The sequence below is a fragment of the Mirounga leonina genome, unplaced genomic scaffold (assembly GCF_011800145.1).
Source record: "Mirounga leonina isolate KUSES-001 unplaced genomic scaffold, KU_Mleo_1.0 Mir_173, whole genome shotgun sequence".
NCBI classification, from domain to species: domain Eukaryota; kingdom Metazoa; phylum Chordata; class Mammalia; order Carnivora; family Phocidae; genus Mirounga; species Mirounga leonina.
This window is the reverse complement of record NW_023270447.1, coordinates 62,938,728-62,957,967: the sequence shown is the minus strand read 5'-3', so window position 1 is coordinate 62,957,967 and position 19,240 is coordinate 62,938,728. Positions and strand designations below refer to the sequence as shown.

General features: G+C 42.1%; 1 protein-coding gene and 1 long non-coding RNA gene across 4 annotated transcripts in view; one reads left to right on the top strand and one right to left on the bottom strand.

Annotated features, from left to right (window-relative positions):
- Positions 1–2,584: 2,584 nt before the first annotated feature.
- Positions 2,585–7,504, bottom strand: LOC118019560. Its single transcript, XR_004681696.1, has 2 exons — positions 5,769–7,504; positions 2,585–4,028 (listed from the first exon to the last, which is right to left on the bottom strand). It is a non-coding gene; the product is annotated as an uncharacterized LOC118019560 (long non-coding RNA).
- A 426-nt stretch (positions 7,505–7,930) lies between these two features.
- The window catches only part of NFYC (nuclear transcription factor Y subunit gamma), a 65,578-nt gene continuing 54,268 nt past the window's right edge, over positions 7,931–19,240 (top strand). Inside the window, exon 1 of one of the 3 annotated variants that reach the window (XM_035018880.1) lies at positions 7,931–8,230. The gene's annotated coding sequence lies outside the window, so the exon portion shown is untranslated. The remainder of the gene's footprint in view (positions 8,231–19,240) is intronic. The other 2 variants (XM_035018886.1, XM_035018885.1) reach the window with 2 other exon arrangements.

Below are 19,240 nucleotides of genomic sequence, written 5' to 3'. Positions count from 1 at the left end.
ATTATTATTAAGGCCTTCTCCCATCCTTATATAAAACCTTACCTCCTCCACCCACTAATAATAATTACCATAGTGACACTTGTTGAGCAATTCCTCTGTGCCAGGCAATATGCTAAGGACCTTACCAATAGTTTCCAAGCCAAGAAGGATTCCCTGGCACCTTCTTACCGTAGTTTTCTCCCTCTGATAATGCAATTAACAGAGTGTCCACTATGCATCAGGGAGGGGAGTGAACTGGCTTACTTGCATTCATTCATTTTATAGATGTTAATTAAGCACCAACTATGGTGCCAGGAACTTACTAGGTGTTGGAGATACCAAGATGAACAAGGCCCTGAACCTGGAAGGACTCACAGTCTAGTCACACAGTAAGTGTTGTGTAACAAGGGGATGTATATGAGATGTTCATGCCTTGTGGCTTCCTTGGTCTAGGCAATCCCATCTTTGGCTTCAGACCTAATGACTCATAGTGATTGGTTCTGTTTTTCTGGCTTGACTTTGGAGCCTTGTTTTCAGGACATGCCTTTAGGTTCTCAGCTCCCCACAAGCCACCAGGATTAAGAGAAAATGTGTTCCTTATCTTTTTTTTTTTTTTAAGATTTTATTTGTTTATTTGATAGAGAGAGATAGTGAGAGCAGGAACACAAGCAGGGGGAGTAGGAGAGGGAGAAGCAGGCTCCCCACCGACCAAGGAGCCCGACGAGAAACTCGATCCCAGGACACTGGGATCATGACCTGAGCTGAAGGCAGACGCTTAATGACTGAGCCACCCAGGTGCCCTTGTGTTCCTTATCTCTCCCTGCCTGGGATACCCCTCCAGAGGGAAGAAAAATAGCAGATGCGCAAAAGACAGGTACACTGCTGGTCTGGCTTTCACCCCTCACACTTTTCACACTTTTCTGTCTTAATCCACTCAGTCTCCTAATTGTCAAATTCAACTGACTCTTTGTGCCTCTGCAGATCTTTTGCCCCTTTCTCTTTTTCTGGTACCACATATCATTTCCTGTTCTTTGTATCTTTCACCTCTACAGCTCAGAGGGGTTAAGTCACCTGTTCAATTTATACCACTAAGAAATAGAGTTGGGACTTGAACCCAGAGTAGGCTGATTCCAAAGCATATGCTTTAGCTAACATTCCATACTGCCTTCCCAAGCAAACCAGTAGTCTAGATCTATGCTGTCCAATATGTAGTCATTAAATGCATATAGCTTATTTAAACTGAAATTAAAATAAAGTGAAATAAAAATTCAGTTTCTTAGTTGCATTACCTGTCTTCAAGTGCTAAACAGCTACCTGTGACTGGTGCCTACTATACTGAACAACGTAAATATAAAACATTTCCAGGATGCCTGGGTGGTTCAGTCAGTTAAGTGTCCAACTGATGATTTCGGCTCAGGTCATGATCTCAGGATTGTGAGATCAAGCCCCACATTGGGCTCTGCGCTCAGCAGGGAGTCTGCTTGTGATTCTCTCTCCCTCTGCCCCTCCCCCACTCGCACACTCTCTCTCTAAAATAAATAAATCTTTAAAAAAAAATAAAACATTTCCATCATTGCAGAAAGTTCTATGGAATAGTGTTGGTTTAGAAAAAGTGTAGGGTAGCATTGTGTTAGATTGCATTCTGCCCTCTGACTTCTTCTCTTTATCCTCTGTCCCCTTATTTATTCTCAAGGAGTGGGCAGCATTTCTTTCATCTGCCCAACTCTCTCCTCCCACTTTTCTGGGACGTGTTATTCTATCCCACACCTTGCTATCACACCATTATCCACAGGGTCACAGTGAATACAGCCATGTTTATACATGACCCTGCATCTCTCTCCACAATGTTGATTGCTTCAGGGGTGGACATCTGGCCAAAGCTAGCCCAAGCAGTAGCTCTTCTCCCAGAAATTCGAAATGGAACCTAAAAGTTTAGTTGCTTGGCTGATCTCTTGAATGGAGGTGACTTGGGATCCACTGGTGACCATGTTTTGATCTGGATTGGGAAAACTGGTCTTCAGAGAGATCAAGAAATGACAAAACAGTTACGCATATTGGGGAGAGTTGGATCTAGCAGCTCAAAGAAAGTTCACAGAGCTCTGCCTTCCTTTGTGATGACTTCATGCTCAGGCAGGCTCTCTTCATGAAGCAGAAATGATGGCCACCCCCAGATCCATATGGCTCAAGACCTCCAGAAGAAAAGTCCTATCTTTCCTGGATCTATATTTCACATCTTCCAGAGGGCTTTGCTTAGCTTAGGTTGGGTCATGTGCTCATCTGTGCAACTGTGACCTGTCTTAGCAAGGGTTCCTAGAAAACAAAGTCTGAAGAAGGGATTAAGTGCTAAAGGTTTTTGTAGGATGCAGATTTCTAGGGCAGTGAGAATGAAGGGATAGGGGAAGCAGGAAAAGATGGAAAGCAATGCAAGGAAATGTTTGCTACTTCTTCACGATGAGCTGCGAAGAGACACAGCTAGTCTCTTGAGAGGTCCACCCACTTGGCCATGTGGAATGTCTCTAGATAGGTTGCATAGAGGAATTGTACCTTGAAACAATCCATTAGAGGAAGGAAAAGAGACTGGATTGTTCTATCCTGCTGCTTCCTGTCTCCTGTCTCCCATTGATTACTTTGCCCTATGGGTAGTTAAATCTCCTATACTTCCAGGTTGCTTCATTGGCCCCTTCAGCAGCTGCTCAGGAAGCCAGAGCTCATGTTCTCTGAAGAGGTGTGTCATCAGGGTCTGAAAGCTGCAGAAGCCTTAGAATCCACATTTGCAATTAGTTGGCCTCAGGCAGAACTGTAAGGCCTCACTCAGAGTTGGTCAGCCATGTCTGTGGGTGAGGTGGACCAAATAACTAATGGTCTGAGAGTGAAATGACGCTGAGACACTGTGAGGAAGCATTGGGCCAAGATGTGGGGATCATTATGATCAGTCAGACTGGGTCATATGCCTACTCCTACAGCTGATGGGATATGGAAGATATGCTGTGGAAAGAAATATCCCATCCTCCCTTCCCTCATGCCAGTTCAGATCCTTAGAAAATCAGATACCAAGACAGGATTAAATGCAAGGAATTTATTATGAAAAACACCTGTGAGAGAAAATGGGGTAGGAGCTGAGAGACCAAGGACCATCAGACAATGATGCAGATCTGACCCTAAGGGAAGGAGAGAGAAGGAAGAAGTTCTAGGTGGAAGGGTCTTAGACTGCAGTGTAGTTCCAAGGAAAGTTTGGCAAGGCAACATTGAGGGCCCTTGGGCCAAGGTGGCCCATTAGAAGAGCATCATTTATTCTGAAAAAAGCTTATCCCAAAATTCCTGCAGGGCTGTCATTGGCCAGGACCAGCCTGGGGGAGGGGAGGCCTGAGAGTAAGGGGTGATGGATTTCAGAGCTCAGCACTTGCGCTGCTGATGAATTACACTTCTCCCAGTTGGAGATCTGAAAAGTGCATTCTCATGGCCACAGACCTTTTCAGCCCAGCACTACATGCAGATGAAGAAGGATGGTTTTACAATCTAAAAGAAGAAGAAAAAAAAGTAGAGTGCCACTACCAGTTGAAGGGGCAAAGGTGTTGAGCAGGCAAGACAACAATGTCCACCTCACAGCTTACAATGTCTCATTTGTAATCCAACTCTACATGTTCCAACCTGAACTCATGACTTCTCCATGCTCTAGAAAAGTCCAGAACTCTTCATCTGGAGACTACCATCCTCCCAGCTGTGAAATATGAAAGTCATATTAAACACCTCTTGATCCCCTCTCCCCCTGCCCCTGAAATAGCCAGCCACAACAGTCAAGTCCTTCCAATCCTACCGTGGCAATGTCACCTCTGCAGTTGTTCTCATTGCTGATGTGTTCAGGAGCTCATTGCATCTTGCCTGAACTACTGTGGAAGTCTCCAGTGGTCCTTTTGCAATCCCATTCCATCTTATCATCTCTGCCAGATTGTCTTTAACTACAGTTTTCACCATGTCAATCCTTTTGTAAAAACTTCTGTCACTGGGAATGTAAAATGGTGTAGCCATGGTAGGAAACAGTATGGTGGTTCCTCAAAAAATTAAACATAGAATTACCATATGATCCAGCAATTTCACTTCTCAGTATATACCCCAAAGAACTGAAAGCAGGGACTCAGATATTTGTACACCAATATTCATAGCCATCATTATTCACAGTACCCAAAGGATGGAAAAAATCCAAATGTCCATTGATGGATAAATGGATAAACAAAATGTGCTATATACACATAATGAAATACTAATATTCAGCCATAAAAAGAAATGAAACTTTGGTACAACATGGATGAACCTTGAATATATTATGCTAAGTGAAATAAGCCAGACACAAAAGGACAAATATTGAATGATTCCACTTATATGAGATACCTAGAATAGTTAAATTTCAAAGAGACAGAAAACAGAACAGTTGTTACCAGGAGTTGGGGAAGGGAAGGATGGAGAATTATTGTTTAATGGGTATAGTTTCAGCAGAGGATGATGAAACAGTTCTGGAGATGGAGAGTGCTGATATTTACACAACAATGTGAATGTACTTAATGACAATGAACTACATACTCAAAAATGGCTAAAGCGGTAAAACAAGCAAAACCAAAAAAACTTCCATACTAACTCCCCTTAGCAGAAAATAAAACCCAAGAGCCTTAATCTGACCATATATAACTTTCCAGATGATTCTTCTTCCTTTTCCTGTTACTCTATATTTCCTCAATTGATCTCTTGCTTCCTATATTTGCTCCATTGGCTACCTACACATGGCATGCTCTTTCCCTTGTTCTACTCATTTTTTTAAGACCCAAAGGTCACATCCATGCCAATCTTTCTCCTTCCGCTATTCCATACTAAGTGGAAGTAATTGCTCTCCTTTTTGAACTCCCACAGCTTGTGAATTATGTCTGTCTTTAACATTTACTGCTTTTCTTTTAGATCAAAGAAAGCACATAATGAGATAGAGAGGTGTAGCTGAGGGTAGTCTAGTCGGCCCTCTAGACAGGTCCCTCTACTAGAGTGCTATAACCTTAAGGAATTTACCAACATCCCAGAACTGGTCTTTAGCCTTGCAAATTCAGAAGCCTGATTTTAATAGTAAGCAGAGTGGAACCATCTCCCAGGGCGGCTCTTGTATCCATTAAGTTCACAGAAACTGATGGTTATATAAGCCAGAATCAACAGGCTGATGTACAATGAAAAATGTAATTATCAAAAGAACTGGGATCCTCTAGGTGGCAGATCACTAAATTCTGTCCCCATAGGTAAGTCATTTGCTGGGTGAGTATAGAATCACACCAGGGAAGCACGTTGATCTTAAGAAGCATTTCTCAGCTGAGGCAGCCTGAGATATTCTCACCCACTGTAGGGATGACACGGACAAGGAAATACTAATGCTCAGGTCAGTTTGACTGGGGCAGAACTTAGAAGGGCAATACTAATGCTTGCCTCTGTGACTGCCCTGTTTTGGGTTGTCATGGCTGATTAAGCCCTTTGGTTCACAGAATCTCTCCAAATAAGATACAGAATGACTGGTTGGTAAGACTGATTAGGCATCCATTTATTAAATTACAATCACATCTGCCTTCTTGAGATTTCTCTTGTATGCCTGGACCAGAGTTCAGTTTGTTTTTTGATCATGTTTGTAGATAAACTCTAGGCTTACCACCACGGATAGCTGATTTTAAGGTTGCATTAGTCAGCTTAGACTGCTAGGTTATGCGGCATTAGCAAACAACTAAATGAATTTCAGTGGCTTACAATAACAAAGGTTTATTTCTTACCTCACATGTATGTCATGTACATCAGCTGTGGCTCTGCACATCTTTATTCTGGGACCAACGCTGGAGAAGCAGTTCTATTTGGGACATGCTGCTCTCATGGCAGATGAAAAATAATATGGTGGAATCATTAGATGGCCCATACATTTCTGCTCAGAAGTGGTTCATGCCATTTCTACTCACATTTCATTGACCAAAACAATGCCAAGCTTGATGACATTAGGGTGAGAAGTATAATCTCCTAGGGACAGACTAGATAGGCAGGGATTTAGAAAGGCAGGGGCAGAGAATATTGTTAATAGTCTATAGCAAGGACTAATATTCAGTCTGTGTGTACCAGTATGACTGGTACGTTATAATATTAACTATTAAAATATTGAAATAGTTTCATACTAGCTGATAAATACCTGCTACCCCAAGCTTCCTGACAACTCCCCTCCCCTGGGAGCCCTTGGGACCTACTCTTCATGCCTTAGCAACTAAAGGGTTAATACCTAGCACAGAAAGATATATCCACAACTTCATGGACTTCAAATCTGCTAGATAAATGCTTCAGCACTACTTGTTAAATATGTTTATGATCACCTTTGGCTGATTTTCTCTATGTAAATTCTTATTAGTTTAATTCTGAAGGCAACCTGATTTCCAGGCTCTTAGAGGGAAACTGACTGCAGCCCCTATGTGCCGTCGATACTTAACTATAACAGTAATATCTAATAATACTAATTCATGCTGATTCCTACACATTTTTACATCTTTTGTAACAAAACATATGCAATAATTAACTCAATATTTTAGACTCACTTAGCTTTTTCCCATTAGCTAAGCTCATCTGTCTACTATTTTAACATACTATTTGTGTCTGTTTTGAATTTTTTATGCCATTTCTCATGTCTGAAAATGTCATAATTATCACTAACTTCTTTGGCACTTCTGCAATTTCCAAGGCACTCTCCTTTACACTATTTCATTCAATGTCCCCAACACTCCCAGGAGGTAGGAAATAGATCATTTTACAGATGATGAAATCAAGACTCAGTGAAGTCAGGTGTCTTATAGCTAGTTAGGTTTTGTTCATTCATTCACCAAATATTTGAGTGCCTGAAGTGAGACTTATTCAGGTTGGATTTGGAAACAGTTTTCCTGAATTCATGTCAAGGGCTATTCCAGTATTCTTAACACCTTTATCATCAGAGTCATACACTCAAAGGAAAGAAATAATAATAGTGTTGATTATATTGTTGAAGACTCCTGCAACCCAAGTCTCCAAAAAGCTCCAAGGTCATTTATAAAATTCAAGGGAACCACCAGCAAGAGCAGTTTCATCTCTCTCAGTGCTTACATCTAACCCATTGGCTCAATGTAGATAATTCAGCCACAGCTTTTGGAGCTACTCAAATTGAATTTTGACACTTGCAAGCTGTGGGACTTTGATCGAGTTACTTAACCCTTTTGAGCATCAGTTTTATCTGTAACAGAAACACTAATGCCTCGGGACCAATTAGTTGTAGAGATTAAAGAGATAAGGTATGAAAGAGACGTAATGCTCATGGGGTTTTCAATTGTCTTGATGGAAGTTTTAAACTGCATTCAAATGAGAAAAGCAGTATCTATGTCGACGTAAGGTTACACGCTAATAATTCTTGGGAGGTGCTGTTCTTTACTCCGGAGTATATAATTTTACAGTTTTGGTGTAAATCCCCTTTTATGGTACTGGTAACTATCTTCTTCTTCCTTTTTTTTTTAAAGAATTTATTTATTTATTTGAGAGAGAGAGAATGAGAGACAGAGAGCATGAGAGGGAGGAGGGTCAGAGGGAGAAGCAGACTCCCCGCCGAGCAGGGAGCCCGATGCGGGACTCGATCCCGGGACTCCAGGATCATGACCTGAGCCGAAGGCAGTCGCTTAACCAACTGAGCCACCCAGGCGCCCCCTGGTAACTATCTTCTTTAGGGGCGCACGTAATCTAGCAATCCCATGTCGTCCTTCGTCCCCCAGCTCTCTTTCCTCCCAAATTAAAAAAAACCCGAAAACCCAAAAAATGTATTTTAACATTCAAGTGCGCGCACCACATCAAAGGCGCACAAGCGTAGAACGCCCTGTGGAGGTCACCAGGCAACGCCTCCGGATCCTCTAGAAAGGGGTGGGGTCAGAAGGCTCTCTGATCTCATTCCTCCTCCCCAGGTCGTCGCCCCTTCTTAATTCTCGCGAGACTTCAAAAAACTCAGCTCCTGCGCATTACAAGATACAGGGAATCAAGGCGCCAAGGGAGGGGGAGGGGAAGGGGGGAGACGGTGCAAACGGCGTGGCCGCCATCTTGTTTGTGCCCCCGCTTTGCGCGCGCTCCGTTCTCCGTGACGCACGCTTCCCCCTCCCCTCCGCCGTGCCCAGGCCTCTGCATTGCCCGACTCCGCAGGAGCGCGGAGGCGGCTCCTGCTCTTCCCTGGACTCCTGAGCGGAGGCGTGTGAGTGTGCGGGAGCGTCTGTGGGAGGGAGGGTGAGAGGCGAGCGGCGGCGGCGGGGGGAGGGGCAGCGCTTCCCGCCTTCGGCGGAGACCTCACTTCCCTCTCGCGGCCGCCGCTGTAGTTCGGTCCGGCCTGCCCGCCGCCATGTTGTGTTCTCGCCGGGCCCGCCGCTGTCGCCGCTGTCGCGCTCCTGGGGTCCGTGCGCCTCGTCGGCCCGGCCCGCGGGCTTTCTCCCATTGGCGGAAGGCGACTGCGGGGGGGCTCGCTCGTGATTGGTCGGTGGCGGGGAGGCCGCGGACCTGGCACCTTATTGGTCGCGCTGGCTCCGGCCTGGGGGGTGATGAAGGAATGGGAGGCTGCAGGGATGCGCGCCTCTGCGGCTTGGGGCCGCAGGGTGGTGACCCCCTTCGGTGCAGGCGTGGGGTGGAGGCTGGGGGCGAGCCTAGAGACCTTAAGGGGGAAGACAGGGTTATGGTCTGGCAGGTACTTCGAGGATAGCCTGTGCACGGTCCGGAGTGGGTGACACTCCTAACTCCAGAGGTATCCTCCATGGAACATGCGTGGCCTAGTAGAAGGGCGTACAAGCCCCAAGGGTGCCAGGCTTGGAAACCCTGAAACCTGAGTTGGGGCTGAGAGGGTCTTCGAGAGCCAAGAGAGCTAGACTTGGAAGGTCTTTTTGTTTTGTTTTGTTTTTGCTTTTTATCCAGCATAGTTAACATACAGTGTTACTTTAGTTTCAGGTGTACATTGTAGTGACTCAGCGATTCCATACATCACCTAGTGCTCATCCCGACAAGTGTATTCCTTAATCCCCATCACCTATTTCAGCCATCGTCTGACCTGCCTCCCCTCTGATAAGCATCAGTTTGTTTTCTATAGTTAAGATAGAGATAGAGTTTAACACAGTTTGTGAGTGACCTCGATGTCCACGGATGCCAGGTCTGAGGGCATGGTATAGGAGGAAGGGTCACCAGGGCGTTAGGTACCTATCTAAGCGATAGGATCAGATTGGGATTTTGCTGGAGAGTGCCAGCATTGAAACCGAGGTTTCAGTTACCAGATCTGGGATGTGATATCGGGAAAACAAACAGAACCAGCGTGAGAGAGGGGTCCTATTGGACGAACGTGCCGGGTCCTAGAAACAATGCCAAGCCTAAGAGGGACAGCATTAAGTAGTGACAGATCTATAGGAATGAGGAAGTGTGAAGCATTTGGGGGAACATTTTCAGACTTGGGAATTATAGTAAGGGAGCAATTATAGATTATTGGGTCTCAGGACCATGCAGCTAATTTTGAGATGTATATGAAGTTTTCCTGCATTAGGAAGGATACATGTCAGGGCTGAGTTTCTAAAGCTACATGTGCTAGCAGGTTTTAGATACTTGGCATTTATTTGTTGAATAGATATTGTCACGTTCCTCTTTAGTGGAAGAGAGCTTAACAGAAATCCTGGACCTGGCTTATTTGTTTTCTTTTATATATGCCTAAAAAGTACACCCACCCTCATGTGCACTTAATTTTTTTTTTTTATCAGCTTGGAAGGAGAATAAACTAGTGTATAGTTTCTTGCATCTTGTCATGAGTTACAGAACTTGTCAACACTTTCTGGTTTGTATTTCAGAAAACTTTCGTTCTAGTCAAGAGTTGTTAGAGTCAGCTTGAGGGTATTTTATCACTTTCCATTTTATTGTAATGAATTGTTCTATATTTGCTCTTCCCAAGGTTTGGGGATCATGGAAACACATTTGTGTTAAACCTCTGTGTTTCCTAACTTTTTTTTCCTTGTCTGTGTTATGTGGTCCTTTCTAGCTTTAGATAGTTGTTATACATCTGTTTTCATCGTTCCAATTTCAAGAAACTTCTCTGGTTTTCAAATTTGGTCAGCTTTATGTGAATGCAACAAAATTTTCAAGAGAGAAAAGGAATGTAGTAGAGGAAGGGAATTGACATTTTGGGGCATATTTACTGTTAGGGAGGCATTATCATTCCCATATTGGAGATGAGAAAATTGAGGATCACAGAGGTTATGTAGCTTGTCCAGTGTCACTCAGTGGTTGAACTGGAATTCAAATCCAAGTTGTCTGATGCCAAAGCCTGTAGTTTTACTGCTATATCATGCTATCAGTATAAACCTGACTAGTCAAACTGCCAGGTAGTGTTACATTTCAAAATGGGTCATCTTTCTTTGATTGCTGGATGTTAGGAGTGTATTGAGTGGGGAGAATATAATAAGAATTTGTACTGTTTCAAAGATTCAGACCACAGAATAGGAACCATATAGAATATAGGTTCTTCAACTAGGTATTTAAATCATAGCTCTTGTTTTCTATTGTGTAGAGAAAGATTTACAAAGTAAACTGTTGGAGTTTTTATGAAGCCAGGTAGATAATAGGGAAAAACATGTACAGAAAGTTTAAGAATCTCATTCTTTAAAATCAGACTTAAGAAAATTGATGACGTAGTCTCTCTATATGCAAGTGATTAATGCCAAGGAATGAGGAACTACCAAGTGTATAAAGAACTCACTTGGGAGCTTTTTCAAATATCACTACTTCTTTAAGATGTTTGTCTCCAAACACTGGGACCTGTCCAGAAGCCTAGTGCCTTCTTAAAACTGTGGGATAGTGAATCTAGTATATGCTTATCTTAAATGATGTGTAAAATTGAAACTGGATACAAAAAATTATTTGCAGTTCTAGTATTTGCATGAAAATCTTTAAATAACTCAGGTTTGGAGGGGAGACCAGTGAATTGGAAGTCTGAGTTGCTTTGTGACTTGATACAATTAGGTGAAGGTCTTCTCCTTTTTATTTGCAGTTACATTGCAGTGTGGAAGATAGAGTCAAAAGAACAAGGGGAAATAGGGCTTGCCATGCATTTTGTACATTGGTCATCTAACCTTTGTTTGACTCAGTCATAAGTTAGCAGAATATGAGGAATGTTATGGCATCCATAATTTAGTTTCTTTTTTAGTAAATCTAGACAAGGTTGCAAAAACAAGCGTACACATACTTGCTTTTTATTCAGCAAACATTTCTTAACTATCTGTTCTTCAACACCAGTGATCACCTTCATTCCTTTTAGCTCCTTACACCCATGGCCAGTTGCTGGGCCTTGTTATCATCTGGAATTGACCACCCTAGAAATCTTGAACTCCCAGGAGGTCTGAGTAGGTCTGAGTTTATGTTAAAAACTTGAGAACATCAACTTTGCCTTCTAAGTAGACTCATACTAATGTTTAGTGTTTAACAGACTATGTCCATGTTTTGTTCTCTAAATCCTTGTAACAATTCTGTTATCTCATTTATGCGTACATATTTTCCATTTGGTCAAAATTGATTCATTATACTAGAAAAGATACAGGGTTTCTTATGCCCACTTAAAGAGAAGTAGAGGCAAAGTGAAATGCGGGTTGGTGCTAGTTGTCTTTTTGAGACAATTTTGAAATTCACATCTCTTAGTTCAGAGATGCTGAACCACTAAAAATCTATGAATCAAGCTCAGGAATGATATTATAGTTACTACTTTTTATTGAGTGATTACATTGTACCAGCTAGGGTATAAATGTATTATGCATATTATCTGCCTCGCTATGTGGTAGATCCGATCCTACTACCACCTGCATTGTTAGGTGTGAAGAAACTGAGGAGTTAAGTAATTTGCTGAAGGTCACATAAGGTGGCAGAGCCCAGATTCAAGCATAGGTCTATAACTCTTTTTTCTTTTTTTAATATTTTATTTATTTATTTGAGAGACAGAGCGTGAGAGAGAGAGTGCAAGCAGGGAGAGCATCAGAGGGAGAGGGAGAAGCAGACTCCCCGCTGAGCAGGGAGCCGGTTGTGGGGCTTGATCCCAGGACCCTGAGACCATGACCTGAGCCGAAGGCAGACGCTTAACCGATGCAGCCACCCACGCTCCCCTATAACTCTTAATTCTTACAAAATTTGCGGAACCCGTACTCTTAAATACTGGATTCATTCTTTCTTGAGAGAGTGAATGCGTGAGGGGGGATAGGGGAGGGGAGAGGGAGAGAGAATCTTTTTTTTTTTTTTTTTAAGATTTTATTCATTTAGAGAGAGAGCATGGTGGGAGTAGAGGGAGAAGGAAAGAGAATCTCAAGCAGACTCCACACTGAGCGTAGAGCTGACATGAGGCTCAGTCCCATGACCCTTAGATCACAATCAGAGCCAACATCAAGAGTCAGACACTCAAAGAGAGAGAAAGAATCTTAGGTAGACTCCACGCTCAGCATGGAGCCCAGTATGAGGCTCAATCTCACCACCCTGAGATCATGTCTTGAATTGAAATCAAGAGTTGGACATTAGACTGAGCCACCCAGGTGCCCCAAACACTGTTCTCTTGACACCCTGAAATATTAGGAGAAAAGAAAAATTCTTGCATCTTAGATCAGGAAGTGGCTTTTGATTTCTTTTAGGCAGGTGCTTTGTACTGAGGCCCTAAAGAGTGTGATGACCTTGACAAGGTCACTTGGCAATGCAAGGGGAAAGCCAGGTTTAATTCAGATTACTGGATTCCCAGTCCAGTGCTCATTCCACTGGGCAGCATTGCCTCTTCTGTGGAAACATTGACTTGATGATGGAGATGACTCTAAGGCACCTTTTGTATTTTGACAAGTTTGCCTCATTCATAGGAGGGAGAATGGCAGAGGACATTATAAGGTCACAGACGGAGGTGCCTGGGTGGCTCAGATGGTTAAGTGTCTGCCTTCGGCTCAGGTCATGATCCCAGGGTCCTGGGATCGAGCCCCGCATCGGGTTCCCTGCTCAGCGGGAGGCCTACTTCTCCCTCTTCCTCTCCCGCTCTCCCTGCTTGTGTTCTCTCTCTTGCTGTGTCTCTGTCAAATAAATAAAATCTTAAAAGAAAAAAAGGTCACAGACGACCTTCTTGAGATTCATTCCAACCTCAGGCATACAACCTAGGAGGAACATTCCTTAGCCAGCAAGTTGTTCTTTTCCATTCAGTTTCTTATGCTCAAAGCAGACTGATTGTGAGTTATCTGATGTCTTCCAGTCTCTCTTCTCATTTTGTTTATTCAGTTTTTCATGCATGTGCTGTGACTAGTTAGGAAGGCTACAAGGTCATTTTAGTATTTTCCCAGAGACTAAAAGCACCTAACATAATTTAAGTAGATTAATTGTTGGAGGAAATGGATTTAAAATACTTTGGCCAAAAAGTGCTGTTGGGAGGGGGTAGTGTAGTTGCTGACGCTGGAGTCAGACCTGGGAAAGAATTCTTCTGCAATGCAGTTACCCTCTGTGTGAGCTGGGGGTCAGTTTCTCAACCTGTCTGAGCCTTAGTTTCTTCTTATGTGAAGTATTGGTGGTGACACCTATCTTATAGAGTAGTTAGGAAAAATGAATACAGTAGCATACAGTGGGTGCCTGTCACCAAGTGGACCTTAATAAATGAGAGGACACATCATTTTCTTTTTAGAACAGCATAAAATCTGTCCTTTCAGCCTGTTAGAGCTTCCCTAATAAGGAGGCCTTTTGTAATTATCTACTCTTTTATGTACGGTAAGATGTCTACATGGGGGAGCAACCACTTGGCATGAAAGAAATAACCTAATTTAGTTACGTTGTGGTTTAGGAGCTGGTTTACAATGGATCTATATTATTATTAGTCTGTATTTTTTTTTTTTAAAGATTTTATTTATTTGAGAGAGAGAGAGAGAGAGAGAAACAGCATGAGAGGGGATAGGGTCAGAGGGAGAAGCAGGCTCCCCGCTGAGCCGGGAGCCCGATGTGGGACTCGATCCAGGGACTCCAGGATCATGACCTGAGCCGAAGGCAGTCGCTTAACCAACTGAGCCACCCAGGCGCCCTATTAGTCTGTATTTATGAATGTATGAAGTAGTAGGATTATTTCAGGGTTAGGTTGTCTCCTGATTGCTCTGTTAATCCTCAGGTCCTGAGTGATAATGATTTTGATGAGATGAGAACTTTTCCATATTCGCCAGATAGCGATAATTATTGAAATCAGAACAACCAGTTTTATCCTTCAATCCAGAAAGAGATTTGCATTATAGTCATTTAAAAAAATTTTCTAATTGTAGAAATTGTCAGTTGACATAGGACTGTCAGTTTGGTTTCTAGTCACCTGGGTAACATTTTCTTTGAAGTAAGCAGGAAGACAACATTGTGGAATGGTTCAGGAAAAAATCCCTCTGCCTGCAGAAATTTTTGCCAGGTTGCAAAATTTGCTGCACCCTTCCCACACTTCTCCATGTTGTAGCAGTGATGTACCTGATAACGGTGAGGCAACAGCTGTGCTCATTTTCAGCGTGGGAGTTGTATTTTCTATTTTGGTTTAAGTCTTTGTTTGGGGGTGCCTGACTGGCTCAGTCGGTGGAGTGTGTGACTCTTGAACTTCGGGATTGTGGGTTCGAGCCCCATGTTGAGTGTGGAGATTGCTTAAAAAGAAAATATTAAAAAAGAAAAAAAGTCCTTGTCTGCAGACAGATTACTTCTAAATTCAGTGTACTTTTATATAATGAAAGCTTTCTAATGGGTAAACTTAAGGTGCAGTTTAGAGAGAGGGACTAGGCTAGCCTATACATTTGAATGTTTCCAGTAGAATAGGTTTAACTTATAGTTCAAATCTTCATGTCCAAGATATATAAAGTGTCTTATTTAGATGAATACTCTCCATTTAAAACCAACAATATATTGTTAGATCAGATTCAAGAATATATTTTTTTTAATTTTTAATTTTTATTTTTTAAAGATTTTATTTATTTATTTATTTGACAGAAATCACAAGCAGGGGGAGTGGCAGGCAGAGACAGAGAGAGGAGCAGGCTCTCCACAGAGCAGGGGGAGCCCGATGTGGGACTCGATCCCAGGATCCTGGGATCATGACCCGAGCCTAAGGCAGTCGCCTAACCAGCTGAGCCACCCAGGCGCCCAAGAATTAATCTTAAATACATTCATGGGTATGAGCTGTAAATAGTGATCTTGAGCAGTGCTTCAATAAATGCTTCAGTGACTCATAGGAAATGATTTTGGAGTATAGAATATTTTGTATGATGTCATTGGCTTAAATCTATCAGAGTTACAGCAGTCCCACCCATTCTCCACAGTTTCGCTTTCTACGGTTTCAGTTACTGCGGTCAGCCGTGGTCCAGAAGCAGATGATCCTTCTGATTATTGTCAGAAGATAGTAGTAGCCTAACGCCGCATCACAGTGCCCCTCACTTCATGTCATTCCTCTCAGTTCATCTCATCACACAGGCCTTTTATCATCTCACATCATCACAAGAAGGGTGAGTGCAGAACAGTAAGAGATTTTGAGAGAGACACCACATTCACATAACAGTATATTATTATAATTGTTCTTTTTTATTTTATTTTTAAGATTTTATTTATTTCACAGAGAGAGACACAGCGAGAGAGGGAACACAAGCAGGGGGAGTGGGAGAGGGAGAAGCAGGCTTCCTGTGGAGCAGGGAGCCCAGTGCGGGGCTCGATCCCAGGACCCTGGGATCATGACCTGAGCTGAAGGTAGACGCTTAACGACTGAGCCACTCGGGCGCCCCAATTGTTCTATTTTATTATTAATTATAGTTATTGATCTCTTTATTGTTCCTAATTTATAAATTAAACTTCCATCATAGATACGTACATATTGGAAGAAACAGTGTATATAGGGTTCCATACTACCTGCAGTTTCAGGCATCCACTGGGGGGGTGGGTGGTGGAATGTATCTCCTGTAGATAGGGGGGGACTACTGTACTGAAGGTTTTCACAATTTCTGTTACTGTCAACCCTGCCCTCAGAAGCTGCACATTGTCCAGTGATCTATATGAAGTGAGATTCTTTGCCCAGTGTTAAGAAAACACATCCCCTCACTGGTGGCATGATCATTCACATAAAAGAGGAAAATGAAAGTACATGCAGTCTGCACAGTTGAACATCTTTGTCATTTTTAACTGTCTTAAAAATTATTACTGTACCCTGAAGGGTAAGTAGCTTAGAATTTGCTCATTATCAGCTGACAAAGTTGTGGCCTTTTAAAAAAGCAAAGCACACTCGGTTGGCGATAATTTGGGAGGCAGAGGATTGCTATTTATGGTGATATTTAATGTCATTTTCAGTAGGACTAAATTAAAAGGGAAATGCCATAATGTGTGTAAAACTCCAACCATTTTGGAAAGTGGTCAGAATAGAGTTGCCTCTAATCTTCATTCCACTAAAATCTGTAAGGCAGCTTAGAGCAGCATTTCTTAAGCTGTTTCATTGAACATTAGTTCTTATACAATGTATTAAATGTCCTCTGGAGTTGGAAAAAGGATCCTTGACAGAATGATGTCTAAAGTGAAATGCATTTCTTTACTGCAGAATTAGTATTCAGAGTGTGTGTGTTGATGTCCTTATGACCCTTCAAGAGAGAGGATACATAATGCAGTGTTTCTTGAACTTATTTGGTTCTGGAACCCTGTTTGTGAGAACATCTAATAAGCATTTCATGTTACGACTAGTGTGTAGTGGGGCCCAGTTGAACAGTTCTGGTATAGAGAGTTTATGAGTAAAAAATGAATCTTTTTGTATATGACAGCTTGGCCAATGGTGGGAAAGGATTTGTCTGGGAACATACAACATATCTCCAAAATCACAGAGACTCTTAGGGATGAATGTGATTTCAAAAGGTCATCTAACCCAGTTGCCAATATCAGCGATAATACTAGCAGTACCATTTTTTAGAGCACTTGCTATTTATCAGTCACAGTGTTGTTATTCTACAGGTATTATTAACCACTGGTCTTAATGATTTTTTATCTTCTTAATATTTCCCATTCATCTGTTCAACATCTGCACTACCACATTTTCCAGTAACTAGATGACACAAGGTCTTATTTTCCCTGCTATCTGTCTGGAGCTGTCATGCTCCCACCCTGTCTACTTCTCCATACTATACCCGAAATGATCTTTTAAAAGGGTAATTCTGATTGTGCCAGTCCCATGCATAAAGCTCTTCAGTGGCTCACTGTTGTCTTCAGAATAAAGTTCTAGTATCTTAGTCTTGTCCAGGCCTGTTCACTTTTCTAGGTTAACTTCTAGCCTTTTGTCACTGGGCTGCTGCCATATCAAACTAGAGCCATTCCAGGAATGTAATGCTTTCTGTCAGCTCCAGGACTTTGCACATGCAGTTTGCTTGTCTGTCTCAGTAGGTTCCTATTCTTTTTACAGTTTTAAATCCCCCAAGAAGTTGTCTCTGACCAGCCTGAAATTTAGTTAGGCCCTGGGTTAGGGGATCTACTTATGTCTTGTACTATGCATTTCCTCCTGTTGGAACTCTTAACACACAGCACTATGATTGCCTATTTTAATTTTCTTTTTTGTTATAAAAGACTTTAGTCTCCTTGAGGACAGGACTGTGTATTGTTTAGGATCCCCAGATCTTAGCATAATACCTAGCACAATACCTACACATAAGTATTTATTGAATGAATGAAAGTATCCCTAATCCTTACAGCCTTGCAAGATGGTTTATAGTTTAGGAGATTGGCCTCAGCGGAGTTAAGTAACTAGTTTGAGGTTACTCAGCTAAAAAGAGGTGAGGAGGGATTAGAATCTAAATCTGTCTAGCTGCAAAGACTGGGCTTTTTTTCCCTCTGCTTCTCCACATGGCTGCTCTTTTTCATCTTGTCTTCACATATTCCTGTCAAGTGTTCAAACAGCCTGTGCTAACAACCCCATCCATAGCTTCTGAGGCAGCTTGTGCCATCTTTGGACAGCTCTGAGAGAACAGAATAGTTTTCTAGAATAGTTTTCCACCCATTGGTTTTAATTTATGCTTTGGAGAATATAATTTATTTTTTAAAAACAAGTAATTCAGAATTTATGATCCACTTAAGGTCTCATTTATTGGTTCACTTCATTAATTTATTGAGCAGCCATTTACTGGGCATCAGGAAGCGCTGTGTTCCTTATTCTAATGATACTGTCATTGCTCAAAATATTTCTGGGACTTCTTTGGAAATTACCTTCAGAACTTCTGTCAGATTCTTTTGAAAATGTGTTGATACTTTTTTTTTTTTTTTTAAGATTTTATTTATTTATCAGAGAGAGAGAGAGACAGAAGCAGGCAGAGGGAGAAGCAGGCTCCTTGCTAAGTAAGGAGCCCGATGTGGACTCGATCCCAGGACCCTGGGATCATGACCTGAGCTGAAGGCAGAGGCTTAACCGACTGAGCCACCCAGGCGTCCCTGATACATTTTTTTAAACCTTGAAGGTGGATTTGGTTTGGGAAATAACTGATAGTTGTTCATGACCAAGTCAGGTGAAAGATACGGGTCAGGAGGAACAATCTGGCAGCCCTTAATTTTCTTTGATCTGCTTATGATTAAAAAATTCGAACCAAAATTGAAAATGGAAAGATTTAACATTAAAACAATCTGGCTTTCATTTTTTTTTTTTTTTTTAAGATTTTATTTATTTATTTGAGACAGAGAGAATGAGAGAGAGAGAGAGCACATGAGAGGGGGGAGGGTCAGAGGCAGAAGCAGGCTCCCTGCCGAGCAGGGAGCCCGATGCGGGACTCCAGGATCATGACCTGAGCCGAAGGCAGTCACTTAACCAACTGAGCCACCCAGGCGCCCCTGTTTTTTGTTTTTTAACCAGACAAAATGATACTATTTATGAAGCCATTGCAGTGGTTCTGGAAGGGATAATGAGGGTACAAGGAATGGGCATAATGGATGTTCTCTGTGATGCTGTTTACAATATTTTAAAATTGAAGACATTGAGGGATTAATATCTAAAATATATGAAGACCTTATACATTTCAGTACCCAAAAAAAATCCAGTTAAAAAATGGGCAGAGGACTTGTAAGACATTTTTCCAAAGAAGACATACAGATGGCCAACAGACACATGAAAAGGTATTCAACATCACTAATCATCAGGAAAATGCAAATCAAAACTACAATGATACATCACCTTACATCTGTCAGAAAGTTAAAAAGACAAGAAATAAGCTTGGCAAGG